This window comes from Epinephelus lanceolatus, chromosome 23 (assembly GCF_041903045.1).
Source record: "Epinephelus lanceolatus isolate andai-2023 chromosome 23, ASM4190304v1, whole genome shotgun sequence".
In the NCBI taxonomy this organism is placed as follows: Eukaryota; Metazoa; Chordata; class Actinopteri; order Perciformes; family Serranidae; genus Epinephelus; species Epinephelus lanceolatus.
Genome location: NC_135756.1, coordinates 25,257,775 through 25,271,881, shown reverse-complemented (window position 1 = coordinate 25,271,881; position 14,107 = coordinate 25,257,775). Strand labels below are relative to the sequence as shown.

General features: G+C 41.3%; 1 long non-coding RNA gene across 1 annotated transcript in view; it reads left to right on the top strand.

Annotated features, from left to right (window-relative positions):
- The window catches only part of LOC144461747 (uncharacterized), an 84,488-nt gene extending 73,236 nt beyond the window's left edge, over positions 1-11,252 (top strand). The window contains exon 3 of the long non-coding RNA XR_013490386.1: positions 11,144-11,252. This is a non-coding gene — a long non-coding RNA (uncharacterized LOC144461747). The remainder of the gene's footprint in view (positions 1-11,143) is intronic.
- Positions 11,253-14,107: the final 2,855 nt, after the last annotated feature.

Here is a 14,107-nt window from a genome sequence, read left to right as displayed (position 1 = left end):
CTGTGCTGGAGCTCTAAAAAGAAGACATGGATATAAAGATGCTCCAGGATTCACAGTGGTATGTGCTCAGAAATGGTTAATGGTTAATTAGTAAGGCTAATTATCTGTTTGATTCATGCTTTAACAAACTATAGAAAATTAAGAATAGAGTTAAATTGTGCACTCTGGGCAAAATTATGATTTCAATTGTCTTCGCTGTAGTTTGAATCTCGTGTTCCTTTATGGGCCACCCGCGAATCATTTGCTCTGCATTGTGAGGTGGGCAGCAGCTGTTTTGAGTGCTAAGATTACATTTAGTCTCCTCCGAGGCAGAAATCAAATCCTATCAGAGGGCTCTTAGGCAGGCTCTGACTTCAGACCAGTGACAGATAGCTAAAAACAGTCTGTCCTCGGGGACAGCAGCCATCATTCTAATGTATGCCAATTTGACTTTTCGTTCCTCTGCCAAGGACAGAATACCACCTGCAGAGGGAACTGATTTTATGTGCATGTTTATGGACATCTCGGCTCCAGAGACCCTGTTTGAGCGATAGCTCACTGCTCCACAAGGAGAAACCTGCCCTACCTACTGACACACCTTTCTGGTCATTCATCATAACGACACAGAGAGGAGAGAATATCTCCATATCATCACATCCTCTTTGCTTACATGGAGGGGGACATGATGTCGGCAGACCACTGACAGGTGGGAAGAATTAAAGACAGCAGGGCTTGGTTGAACGCTGAGGGGAAAATGAAGCCAGTGAAACAAAGAAGGGCTGACATTTGGAAAGTACATAGAAGGTAAAAACAAAATACCCGACATGTCCTCCAAAATTAAACTTTAAAATACAGCACTTTGACACATAGAGGCATTTTCTGGTCTGATGCCACTATCCGCAGAACAGCATCATTTGTTTGTGCCTTTCAAAACTCTTACAAACCCCTGTTTTTATCTGTTTTATGATCTGACAACTCTGTGGTTAATGTTCAGTGGTATGAGCACAAAAATGAATTGGTTAGATTTAGGGCAAGATTGTGGTTTGAGCTAGAATAAGTACTTAATCAGTGCAAACGCTACAAATCTCATCAGACATTACATAAAGTGGATGCAGTGCAACAAATTAGTCATTCCTGTTACATTCAGTGTTCACCCAGGTACACTGAGGCGACTTAGAGGCCATACTCTGATGGCTTCAGTGCACCTGAGTGGAACACTGAGGCTGTAGTAGGAATGGCTAATTTATGACACTGCACCAACTTTCATGATGTCTTATGAGATATGTTGTGTTTGTAGTATGTTTTTGTTGTTAGGTTACATGTCATTTTCTGTATTTGTATTTATGTGAAACAGCTGACGTCCTGGGACATGAGGCAAATTAATTTTTTTTCTGACAATAAAGAGAAGTCAAATCAACACAAATCAAATCAAATGTTATGTTTCAGCGACCCCTGGATTGATTGCTTAAATGTTGCTGGAAAATACTGCGATAAGTTGGTTAAAAATACCCAGTTGTAATTAATCATCATCAATCTGCCATAGTCTTCAATGAAAAACTTGCAAACATTCATAAATCCATTGCCATAAACCATTCAAAGACACAAATTTTCAACATTACATTGAGCAGCGTACACCTGACTTCATGTGGCCTGGCGTTGTGGTCAAAAATCTATTGGCAGAGACACCCATGACAATACAATAGCAACCTACACATATCTTACACCACAGATGGCTCCTATACCCTCCACCTCTCCATGACAAAATCAGTACGTCACTTTAGAAATGATGATTTGCTACAAATGAAACCTACAGATGTAAGGTATCCATGTTCAGATTACCACACTGTGAAGGTTAGGGGACAGTCATCACCATGGTTACAATAATAACCAACTTTGACTGTCAGTTGGAAATGGAAACAAGTGTTTGTTTATTGACCCGTCCACGTTGACTTCCTCCCTCCATGGCTTTTATTGCTTTTTCCTTCCTCCTTTACTTGGATCCATTCATCATTACTGCGGCCACTAGAAGGCTTTGTCACTTAAACATAAAGATTTGTCGCTCTTGGGCACATCCTGTAATGACAGATTTTTTTCTGGAGGGGATGGTCACATAATACCAGATATCAGAGATGTGATTTAGGTATGAGTATTAATTGGTACCAAGAAAAATCTTGGTATGGATGTCATGTCAGTGCTTCATTACTAAGATTTTCAGTGGCAGTAACAAAAGCTTTAGATTTCATACTGATTTATACAGAATACCAACATGACCTTTTGACCCTCTCTCATGTATTCACTTAATGTACTTTATTTAGCCTGTCACATCAACTCCCCAGTCAACCACATCCACACGCTCTATGATCATATTACAGAGGTGTGCACACTATGGACCATTTACACACTTTCAATGGCTTCCCTTTTCCTCAATACTCCCCTGATCGTTTGAAATTCAATTATGCTAATCACAGCTAAGGTCGGGGACATACAGGCACTCTGCCTCTCTTTTTTGCTTCGCTTCATCTGTGTGCCTTTGAGAATAATTATTCTTAAAAGCATATCATTTAGACCCTTTTAGGACAGGGGAGTAATTTGTGCATTCTGGAGTTTGTTGGATCCTGATACACTTTAAAGATGTTGACTGGTCAGAGGTTGTGGTTGCTGAATAGGCAGTGTGGTGGTTTCCAAAGAAATTCCATGGGCTTTATTGGGCTTTATGTTTTTGTATGAATACTTTGGCCATAGAGTCAAGGATAGTGTTTACAAAGTGCTTCACAAGCAAGCATAGAACACAGCTTTACAGTCTTGTTATGGTTGTGGCATTAGGTCATGCCACTGCAGTGTAGTTAGTTTGTAGGTTGAATTGACGGTTCAGTGCCAAATATCAAGCTAACTGTTCTCGCAAGGCACACTGCAGACAGAGGCAGTCAGAATCCTTGGTAAATTTCTAAAACAATGAGCCTGTTTAGACCTGTTATTAACATGTAAAGACACGTTGCTGTTCACACCTGTGCCTATAATGTGTCTCCAGCCAACCGTGTTCAGATTTCCTTACAGTCCCATGCAGAGTTATTACGTCCACACTTTTGCTTGCTGCTCTGTAGCATGCTCGCTAGTCATGTTAGCAGTTATGTCACATACCGCAGTCATCAGAATTCAACACGCCTCCTTCCACAGGGCAAAACAATGGATGATCACACAATACTTTGTCCAACCTGACATAAAATAGTTATACATGTAGAGCATTAGCGCATTGTCACCAAAACAACCTCCATGTCCTGCACTGATGACGTAGTCCTTGCATCAGGACACATTAGTTTTTATACTACAAAAGGTATGTGGTCAGATGCATCCCAGACCACCTCTGCAAGTGGTTTGAATGATCAGATCGCAATGTGTCATGGTGGTTATTTACACTTGTATTTAACTTGTGATTGGATCACCCAAGACGTATCTTAATACCTGGTGTAAACAGGCTCAATGAGTCCTTGATTTCAGACAGAGTGCAGACAGCAGGCTGCAGATTTCTAACTGGCTTCCTTTGATTGTTTTAGCTAACATACAACTGTTGAGATTTTGCCAGCTAGCTAGCTAACTAAGCTAACATCAGCTCAGTGAGTTGGTTAAAAACGCCAATAACGCCTGACATTTTAATGTTTCCTGCTGATTTCTTTCCCTTGTCTCTGTAAAAGGGCTCTACAGTATGCTTGTAGTGGTTACATGCATTATATCATGTTATATTATGTTGAAGACTGCTATGCTCTGAGCTAAAAGTTAGCGCACTCACTAGTTGATGATGTTGAGTTGATGACACCTGAAAAAAAAGTGACAGTATTGATCTTGTATTGCGGGCTAAAGCTAGTTAGTCCTAGTAGTACGAGTAGGATATATAAAATGTAAAATTACAGTTCACACTTTTAGTCAGTTTCTATGGTTAGGTTGATGTTCTCACTCTCTAGATTGCAAGAGCAGAACAGTGGTGCACCATAGTGACATATCTACCATGCCATTCAAATGGTTTGTTGAGGATTTTTCTATTAAATCTAATTAAGCAAAGTTTCAACGCTTCCGTCATTCGCATGACTTCACCAATATGCAAATGTGCATATGACGTAATCTTGTGACTTTTTGAGCTAGTGCTAGCTGCCTTCACTGGATAAGAGTTGGCAACACTGGTTTCAGCCTACGGTGCAGCTGTAACTTCAGTGACAGCCGTCTGAAATGGGCAGCTGAGGTAGCTGTGCATAAGCGCGTACATGTGCGCATGCATGAGTGTGCAGTACGCTTAAGGGTCCCGGTTTAACGCTTTTAAAATATGGTCAGCCTAGTCATTACATAAGCAATTCTGACCTTCATACTGTGACAAGACAAGCAATGGTGAAGTGTTATACTGCTGAGAAAAGAAGGTAACTGTATTGTGTCTGGTTTTCACACTGAGATAATTTGACTTTAAGTGGTGTGCCAGTCTGAAACACCACTGGTTAGTGCTTCTCAATATACAATTACAATTCTGTAATATCATTAGATTGCACACTGCAGCAAAATTCACTGAGCTCCTTACAATGCACGAGTTGTTTCAGTAATGCTCAGAGCCAGTAAACTAATAATACCATCTGGCCATGTCAGCGTAAGTGTAGTTGAATCACTCAAAAACCAGACACAAACTGTGAACCCAACATGTTGTTTCAAGAGGTCAGCCACATTCTGAGCTCCAGCACCTCTCACTCATCTGTCATTGGATATGTAGCAGACTTTCTGGCCCTTTTATATGCATCCATTTTGTCATTTTAATATGAAATGTAACCTGGTTTGCAGGAAAGTCAGGGTGTCTCATTCAAAGAAAAAAATGCACAGGTCAGTCGCATATCTTTGCATTAACACACATTAAAAGCCTTGAAAGGGACAAATCAAATTGTCTGAGTGGCGTGAGTTATGCTCAGTAACAGCATGAATCAGTTAGAAGGCACATAACCCTGAATTTTACATCTTAGACTTTAAGCTCACAGCATGGTGAAGCCATTTGCACAACCGTGGAGAAAAGAACTTTATGTTCCTGAGGGGAGTAGGAATTTGATTCTGACAGAATATCAGACTAAAGCCCACTGTTACAGCCCAGTTTCTTTTCTAAACACAGTGGTCACTTAACCTGATTTGCATTAATGTGCGTGTGTTTGCTCTTGCTCCAGTTGGTCGCTGTGACTGATATTGTTTTGGGATATTCACAGAGCGGGTAGGAAAACTGAATTGCCTAATGTACTGTAAAGAACAAAATGTTTCGTAAATACATTATTTGGCTTGACGAGAGTGCCTCAGGCGCTTGTGTACCTTCGCTGTTTGGCCGAGCTATCTTTCAGCACACTAACTCCATTATCACCGCAGCAATCTTCAGCAAAAAAATAAATGGTGATTCTACAGAGACAAAACATCAGCGGTAATATCGACCATTTGTTACCATTAAATTTCTTTAAGTGAGTCCACTTCTTAAAGTACATACATTTCACTGAGATTACTGTGTAAATTGGACGTGTTCGTTGCAGCCAAAAAAAAAAATCTGCAGATTCATACGTCTTCCTCAACAGGCTGGTGTTTAATAACACCAATTACACAGTAACTTGAGGCAGAGGGAGTGAAAAAGAGAGAGAAGGACAGGGAGAGAAAGTAAGGCACAATCGGAGAGCATGAACAGTGGGGCTGAGATATGATAGCCATTACAGAGATGGCAGCTCTGGCCAGGTCGAGGACATGGAGGTCATTCACTGTGGGACTTGGCCACACATACACTCTCACCTGCCAAGCAGCAAAGGCAACTTCAATAGCCGGGTAACACATGGCTACAAAAGGCAAGAGGGGGGCTGTCCTTGGCTGCGATGCATTCAACAATGTCATCTTCACAACAGATAGATATATTTAACTCTGACTGCGGTTATGAAATATTATTCACATTGGCTAAACCTTACAAAAACAACAATCTGACCATGTCAGATCAAGCAGATGTGTTTCACAGTCACACTGAACTGTGCCAGCTGACCACGCATCTGACATACTTAACCAGCTCTCCCCTTGATGGTGTATCATTTGGTATTCATCGTAAGGCAAGTCAATTAAAGGTCCCCTGTTACACTCATTTTCAGGTTCATACTTGTATTTTGGGTTTCTACTAGAACATGTTTACATGCCCTAATGTTCAAATAACACATTTTTTTTATCGTACTGTCTGGGCTGGAACATCTGTAGTCACACTATTTTTGAAACGCTCTGTTTCAGCACCCGGTGACATTTAGTGACATTCAGTCAACTGAGCACCACCAGGAAAACATGACGGAGCTGTTTATGTGTGCAGGTAACAACTAATCACTGATCCCAAGCCCCCAGGAACAGCGACAGGCTTTGAAACCAATTTGACATAGTGGCCAAACTGGAATAACAACTTCCAGGTCTGTCACGTGATGCCACTGAACCCAGAAAGATTTTCTGGGTACAGACTTTTTTACTTCTGTAAATCAGTGTGTACATTTTTTTCAGTGTAAAAATCCTTGTGAAATGATTTGTTTTGCTATCAGGATTTGATCCATTTAGTATGATAACAATTCGAAAGTCGAGAGGAGCCACAAGATTACAACATTTTTGTTGTTTCTTGTTTCCCAAGCATGCGGACATTTGTAGCTGCTGTTCTATGAATTTGAGTTAGCTGCTAACTGCTGCTAGCTGCTTTTGAAATCTCCCAGTGTTGGGTTAAACAATTAACTTCTAATTGTCATACCTGTCCTGTTGCCAGATTTCCCTTTTAAACAGACATAAATTCATTGCTGTTACTACCCAGGCTGCTGGCTCAGAGGTGAAACAACTCTGTCCCCCCCATTCCATGTTTGTACCTTTGATCAAGAATGTCGGGGTGGAATAACGGTGCAAAATGTTTGCCTTGAACAGGCAGTGTAAAAGGGGCTTTTGAAATCAGATGCAAATTGATGAGGTGTTAAGATCTTATAAAATAATAATAACTAATGATAAAGTAAGAGTCTGTTACTTGGGCGTGATTTCATTTTTAGCATGAATGAGTTTTAATAGTGTACATGTGTAAATAGTTAGTGTTAATGTAAATTTGAGAATGCTGTCATGTGAAGGCCCTGAAACACTAGGCCAACAGTCGGCTGTTCTCAATGTTAGGCTGTTGGTAACACCCTAGTTTGCACCGTTGGCCCCCGTCAGCCCCTGTCAGCTTTTTGGGGCCAATTCAGCATGTTGATTCAGCAATCACCCGTCAGTGAATAGAATCACAGTTGAGTTCAGCTCAGCGCATGAGAACAGAAACAGATGTGAAGAAAGTAAAAAATAGCTGAATGTAAGAGGGAGTGAGACCAAAACAAACTTGTTACAGGGTTATGGGGCGGCAGTAGCACAGTCCATAGGGACTTGGGTTGGGAACTGGAGGGTTGCTGGCTCAGGTACCTGTCCAGACCAAATATGGAATGTGGACTGGTAGCTGGAGAGGTGCCAGTTTGCCTCCTGCGCACTGCAGAAGCGCCCTTAAGCAAGGCACTGAACCCCCAACTGCCCAGGCCATCCATCCATGGGCAGCCCCCTCACTCTGGCATCTCTCCATTTAATGCATGTATAGGTCCTGTTTGTGCATGTGTGTGTATGTCCGACCTGTGTATATGACAAGAGAGTGAAAACAATTGAATTTACCCTCAGGGATTAAGTATTTCTTTTTCTTCTTCTTACATAAGGAAAGGTTACTTTTCTTCAGCCACTGAGCTCATTAGCAGAGATGTTTTGTGATGGTTTGTGTTATTGTTAACTGGCGCATTGTGTTGTCAATGTGCTATCTGACTAACTAGCATCAAGATGGTCTTCCAGTTTCCCTTTTTCAATGATGAATACAGACTACCGCCGCCTGCTGGTGTGGAGAGTTATTTTCTTTCACGCAGGCGCAGAATGTACGTGCTGGTTGGCCACCAGCTGTGGTCTTTGCAGTGTGCTCATGTGCAGCTTTTTGGCAGAGACTTGGCGGCATCAGGTGACACAGCAGGGGGCCTTCATCCCCACTGAGCCTTTAGCAATTTCCAAATAAATATAGTTGCCAACACTGATTTCTGCTCTTGTTGTAGAGGCTAAGCTACACTTCCAGCAGCAGGGAGACCAACCTGATGTCAACACTCTATTAAACCTCCAGTAAGACAGCGAACAAGTAACAAGTAGCAGTAACGTTGTTTTTGAATTGTTATATTACACTGTGTATTACTGAAAAAAGCAATACCATTATTGTAACGCATTAATAATGGACTACTGCTCAACACTGTTGGATCTGAATCAACTTTAAATACACTCATGCATGTTAACTACCTGTGACACTCAGGGAGATGCAGTGATATTGAGGAAGAAAGTCTTTGCTAATGATATCGTCCCTTCACTCTCTCTTGTCATTTTGCATCCTGACAATACAGCTTTAGAAGAGAATGTGGCTTTCCTTATTGACTGGCACTGCAGTCATTTTAAATGAAGCAATTTTGAATCATCCATGGCCCAGTGGAGTGTTAAACATGTAGACTGCAATTAAGCGATGATAACAAATGTGGCATTAAAACTCTGGGGCATATTCTGTCAGTCCCTGATAAATAAAATGTTTAGATTGACTGTGGGGGATGCTTAGTAACTGCGCTTTCAACGAAAACATAAGCAGGCAATTTTAACAAGAGAAATGCCACTGCCTGTGAGTGACAGAGCCATGTGTTAATATGATTCTAATGCACCGCAGAGGCATGTGAAAAAAAAAAAAATAACTAGATGGAATAAATTCATTCTAGGAAATGCTGAAAGAAATAAATCTACATCCCAAATGTCAAACAAGATATTGAAAGAAGATGGAGTGTCAAAGGCAGCCTGACTTCTTCAACTACATCAAGGCACCTTGAGTGTGGTGGCCGTTAATGTATTCCAAACACCAAGACGGTTTCTTAGAGCCCAGCTGTCCCTGGCTGCAGCCCAACCGCCAATCATCTTGCAGAGACAGACTCATTCCAAAGTTGAGCCTAAGGCAGAGTTGAAGCGGAGTACAAACATGAAGGAGAACCCATATGAGAAAGGAACGAGGTGAAGGGAGAAAAAAAATGAAATAAAATGTGAAGTCCGGGAAGTGAAATGTAGCCTCTGGTGGAGTTAAAGCGGTGTGTGAAATACTTCTGGCTTTCAGACATGTCTTTGATTTGATTTATTTGATGACCTTAAAAACACAGTGGGAACAAATGAAAACATGACGGATGCCTCAAGAATGAAGAGACATGCTTGTCAGTGGTGAACAGCCACAAAATGAGGGAAAAATCCTGAATTCAGATTGGAAACAAGCTATAAACTACTGTCATGTACAATATTTACAGTGTGTCTATGATACTAAAGCAGTTCTTTCACCTCCAGTCTTAATATGTCAGTGTGTTTTTATGTTACTTTCATTTGCACACGGCTCATGCACAGTTTACAATAATAGAGGTGACAGATTTACCACTTAAAATTCTAGTAATAGTAATGTTTTAATCAATTTCTGATTAAAGACAGAAGTAATTAAAAGCAGCCTTACCAATCTCCACTTTTCATTCCATCATAATCCTATTTTTATGCCTCTGTGCAGGCGTCAGCCATGGCCAGAGGCATTATGTTTTTGGGTTGGCTGTCCATCTGTCCATTCATCCGTTCCTCTGTCTGTTTGTTCATCTGTCCATCCGTCACTGTGACCTTGCATCTGAACCAGATATTTCAAGAGCGCTTTGAGAGAAATTTCTTCCAATTCGGCACAAACGTCCACTTGAACTCAACGATAAACGGATTACATTCGGTTGTCAAAGGTCAAGGTCACTTTGACCTCACAAAACATGCTTTTGGTCATAGCTTAAGAATTCATACGCTAAATTTGACAAAATTTCACACAGATGTCCAATAGGATAAAAATAATGAAGTGATTTGATAGCCAAAAGGTCAAAGGTCAGCATCACTGTTACATCGTATGTTCTGCAAAAACACAACAATGGTGATTCAGTCAGGAACACTTTAGTCCAAGAAAACCTTATTTCCGTTAGTAGTGTTAAATTTGGCGGTATGGCTCTGTTCTGGGGCCTCTCTGCCTTTCAGCAGTCCTACGCAGAAAGCCTGAGGCAGAGAGAGCACACCTCTCTGCCCTTCCATGCGCAAACAAAGAAAGCCTGAGGCAGAGAGAGCAAACCTCCCTGCCCATCCATGAGCCTCCATGGAAAGCCTAAGGCAGGCAGAGCAGCAGCAAAGACCCCCCGGGAACAGAACAGAGCAGCATCAGTGACAAACAGAAATGACATTGATAAGTCAGACACAACATGAAAACACGGAGCTGGGTTGGAGGCAGGTTGCAAAGTGGCTTGCAAAGGAAGCAGCAACGGTCGGCAGGCCAGAGCAGTTTAAATAGGGCGCCCTGACTGAGATTCGCCAATTGCTTGCATACAAAGGAATCATGTGTTCTATCAGCTGACTCCCTTCCATCAATCAGCTGCTCCATCAGTTGATTGGGCTGTTTGAGATCAGCTGATGTAGCAGGGATGTGAGCTGAGCTTGACATCGTGTCCTGCCTGAACTAACACTATACTCAGTTTTTTCAGTGGCATAGCAAGAGGTGAAGGGCTATTTGTGTATGTACCAGAGCACACCTATGATGTGCATACATGCATGTATGCGCATGGTTAAGTAATGGCGCGTTTTGAAGGTTATGCAACCACTGTTCCTACGGTAATGGTAAATGGACTGCATTGGTATAGTGCTTTTCTATTCTTCCAACCACTCAAGGCACTTTTTACACTACAAGTCACATCCACTTATTCACATACACAGTAACACACTAGTGGCCGAGGCTACTGTACAGATTAAAACCTGCTACTCAGTAACCATTTCTCGCACTCACACAACAGCCATCGGATACTGATGCCTGGAGGATACTTTGGTACAAGGATACTTTGTACTTTGACATGCTGACTGGATGAGCCGGGATCAAATCTTCCGATTAGTGGCCAGAGTACTGCGGGAATTGACATCATGAATCAAGCAACCCACCTGAAATGTCAATATAATAATTGTGATAGTGATTGGATCTTCAGTGTGTATGATTTTCAATCGGATTATGTGAACTACAAATATTCTTTTTCCTTACCTGTAGAAAAAAATGGCGGAGCATTGTTCCGATGCATTCCCGCAGTACTACACCCCATGACTGACCATATCTCAGGATCAGAAGGGGAGACATTTGGTCGAATACTGAATTGGCGACACTAATCTTGGGTGCCCATCTTCAAAAACTGTGGTGAGTGTATAGATCTTCTGTGCTGCCGAGCTGAAGATGTGTGTGAATCATCTGTGTTTTAGAATATTTAGCTTCTCTGCAGCAAGATAAATATATTCAAAGCATGTCTACTGCCATGACTACATATGAGTCTGGATAGACATGAATGTAAACTGTAATTTGACTGGTTGGCAGAGGCATATAAATGCAATGCGGTTATTCTAGTTGTGATTTGGGTTTTAAAAGCTCTAAAAAAAAAAAAGACACCACCCTCCAAACTCTTCTGAACTCCAAACTCTACTCTGCTGATACTGAATATCTGCCTTAATACAGCACCATGTACATCTCCCTCCTTATGGAGAAATTCAAAGCTTGACAGGCCTGCAGACCCTAGTTACTGTTGCTAAGCTATGATTGGGGAGGGGGTTAATTCATAATTAACAGTAATACACATACAGCATCTTGTAGAGGGTAGTTAGCAGAACAGCTGGTGAGGGTTCTTACTGCATTTCATACCAGAGTTAGAATCAGCTTTAATTGCCAAGTATGTGAGCACATACAAGAAATCTGACAGATTCTTACATAGTGCTCAGTGTACAAACACAGAACAGACAACAAGGACAGCAAAGCTGAACAAGGTAAATGTAAAAACTTGATTACTATATACGGATATGATAAATTGATGGTTTGAGTATATAATTAGACAATAGTGCAAAGGTTGCTGGAATAAATAATCAGGTCGATTATACGCATGAGGCAGGCGGGTATGACAGTGTACACAGCATGCTTAGGCTATGTTTAGATACATACATGTTCACAGCCTGTATTTAAAACTGCAGAAATACATAATGTGCTGGTGAAGTGGGCGCTTGTTGTTAAAGGGTTGTTGTACAGGGATTGTTCCTGATGCTGTGTGACTGGTGTTAAGTGTTCATTATAGTGACAGCCTGTGGACAGAGACTGTTCTTGTGTCTGTTTCTTTAGCGTACAGTGTTCTGTAGCACATACCGGAGAGGTGATGCCACTGACTTTTTTTTTTCTTGTAGCAGCAGTATTCACAGAAAAGAGAGGTGTCGGTATGTTCTGTACAAAGTGCTCCATCTCCCATGGGTGCCACCCCTACATTTCTGCTGTAAGACTCTGGTTTCAGCGATACTGACCCCCACAGTCCCTTTCTCACTGCAGCAACAGAGAGGAAGTCGAGGTGAGGGAAACTGTCCTTGAAACAAGTAACAATGGCTTCAAGTGGAATGTGACACGTGTCTCCAGGGTCTGACAATATTAATCTATCTGCCAATCACCACAGGCACCCAGTCCACTCCGGCACCCCCAGAGTGTGTATTAATTAAGATGCTGTCACACTAAACGAAGAAGTATTTGGTGCATAACAAGACAGTATCTCTAAAGTCATTATCCTGGGCGCTATGTGGATGGCAGAATGCTTTTATGTTATTACTCAAGTGACATTTTTACAACATTTTTTTGGTGACATTTTTATGCATTGTAGTTTTATGAAATAATGCACTGTGAATGTACCTGTCGACACTCGTCTTTCTGCTGTTGTACTGTATATATAACGGGCTGAGTTATTCAATACTTAATTCATCACTCTAACATCTTTGTCTACGGTGTTAAAGACTAGCACATAGGAGACAAGGCAAATCAGACATTTCTGTCAAATCAAGTCTCAAATCTAAAGCAGGATGGAAGTGAAGGACATTGTGTGCGCCAGCTGACCGTGTTTCCACAGCTCGGCTATATAAAGAACGTGGTAATGTGACTCAATGACAGGGACTTGGCAAAAAATGAGGCTACCTTCCTCAAGGGTCCTTGTCCGTTTCAGAGGATAATTGAAAATAATGTAAAAATAGTCGTGTGCTGAGGACATGGGTTAACTCTCTGAGGACAAGGTCAAACCCTCTCCCGTTACTTTAATTTCCACATGATTAATTACACACCCTCAGTTGGTTGGGAAGCATGTTTTACATGTTCTGTAGGATGTTTTACACTGATTTCCTAAACTAATGTGATTAAACCATGCTGGGAGACTGGTTCTGAGGTTGGATCAAAATGCACATATGTAATATAAAACATATGCAAACACACACCGGCTTCATTCATATAACGCAGTGCTGCTTCTTTTCTCGGCTTCACACCTCCCTCTCTTCAAACTGACATGATAGCTTTGAATCTGATCATCTCAAAGCTGATTGTTCTCCGCAGAAGGACAATAGACAGACAGACAGTGAAATCAAAATGTTCACACCAATCAGCTGTCAGATTTCAAGTATATCACATGCAGGGTTTTGTTGCCATGGACACTGCTCGTACGAAATAAAAAATTCATCTTTTTTTTATCTACAATCAATCAGGAAATAAACTATATTCTTAGATTGTAATGAATGTTTCAGCCTTTAATCTTCTTAGAAATCCATGATACGGCCGGAGTAATCCCACTTTGATTTTCCGACTGATCAGAGGAACATGATTCTAATCTAGAGGTCCAATAGGATTACGTCAATAATGAGCGTGATTACACAACAACACAAGGCTGAACTCGTACTGTTAATTCAATCACTTCATGTAAAACCTGACACATTTACCCCCAGTAATAGCTTTGAATCAAATGCATCAATTCTCTTAGCACTGAAATGGAGCAAGTGTGTTAATTAGTAGCTTCCCCTGGATGTGTAATGCATTTTTGCTGTTTCAAACTACTTAATTAACACCAGAGCTACTTAGCAACTCTCACACAGGCATCAGTAATGTGCAACAGAAGTAGGATTGAGGAGCATTTAAAAAATTGTCATACCAATCCAGTGCCAAATACCAGTTCTGTCC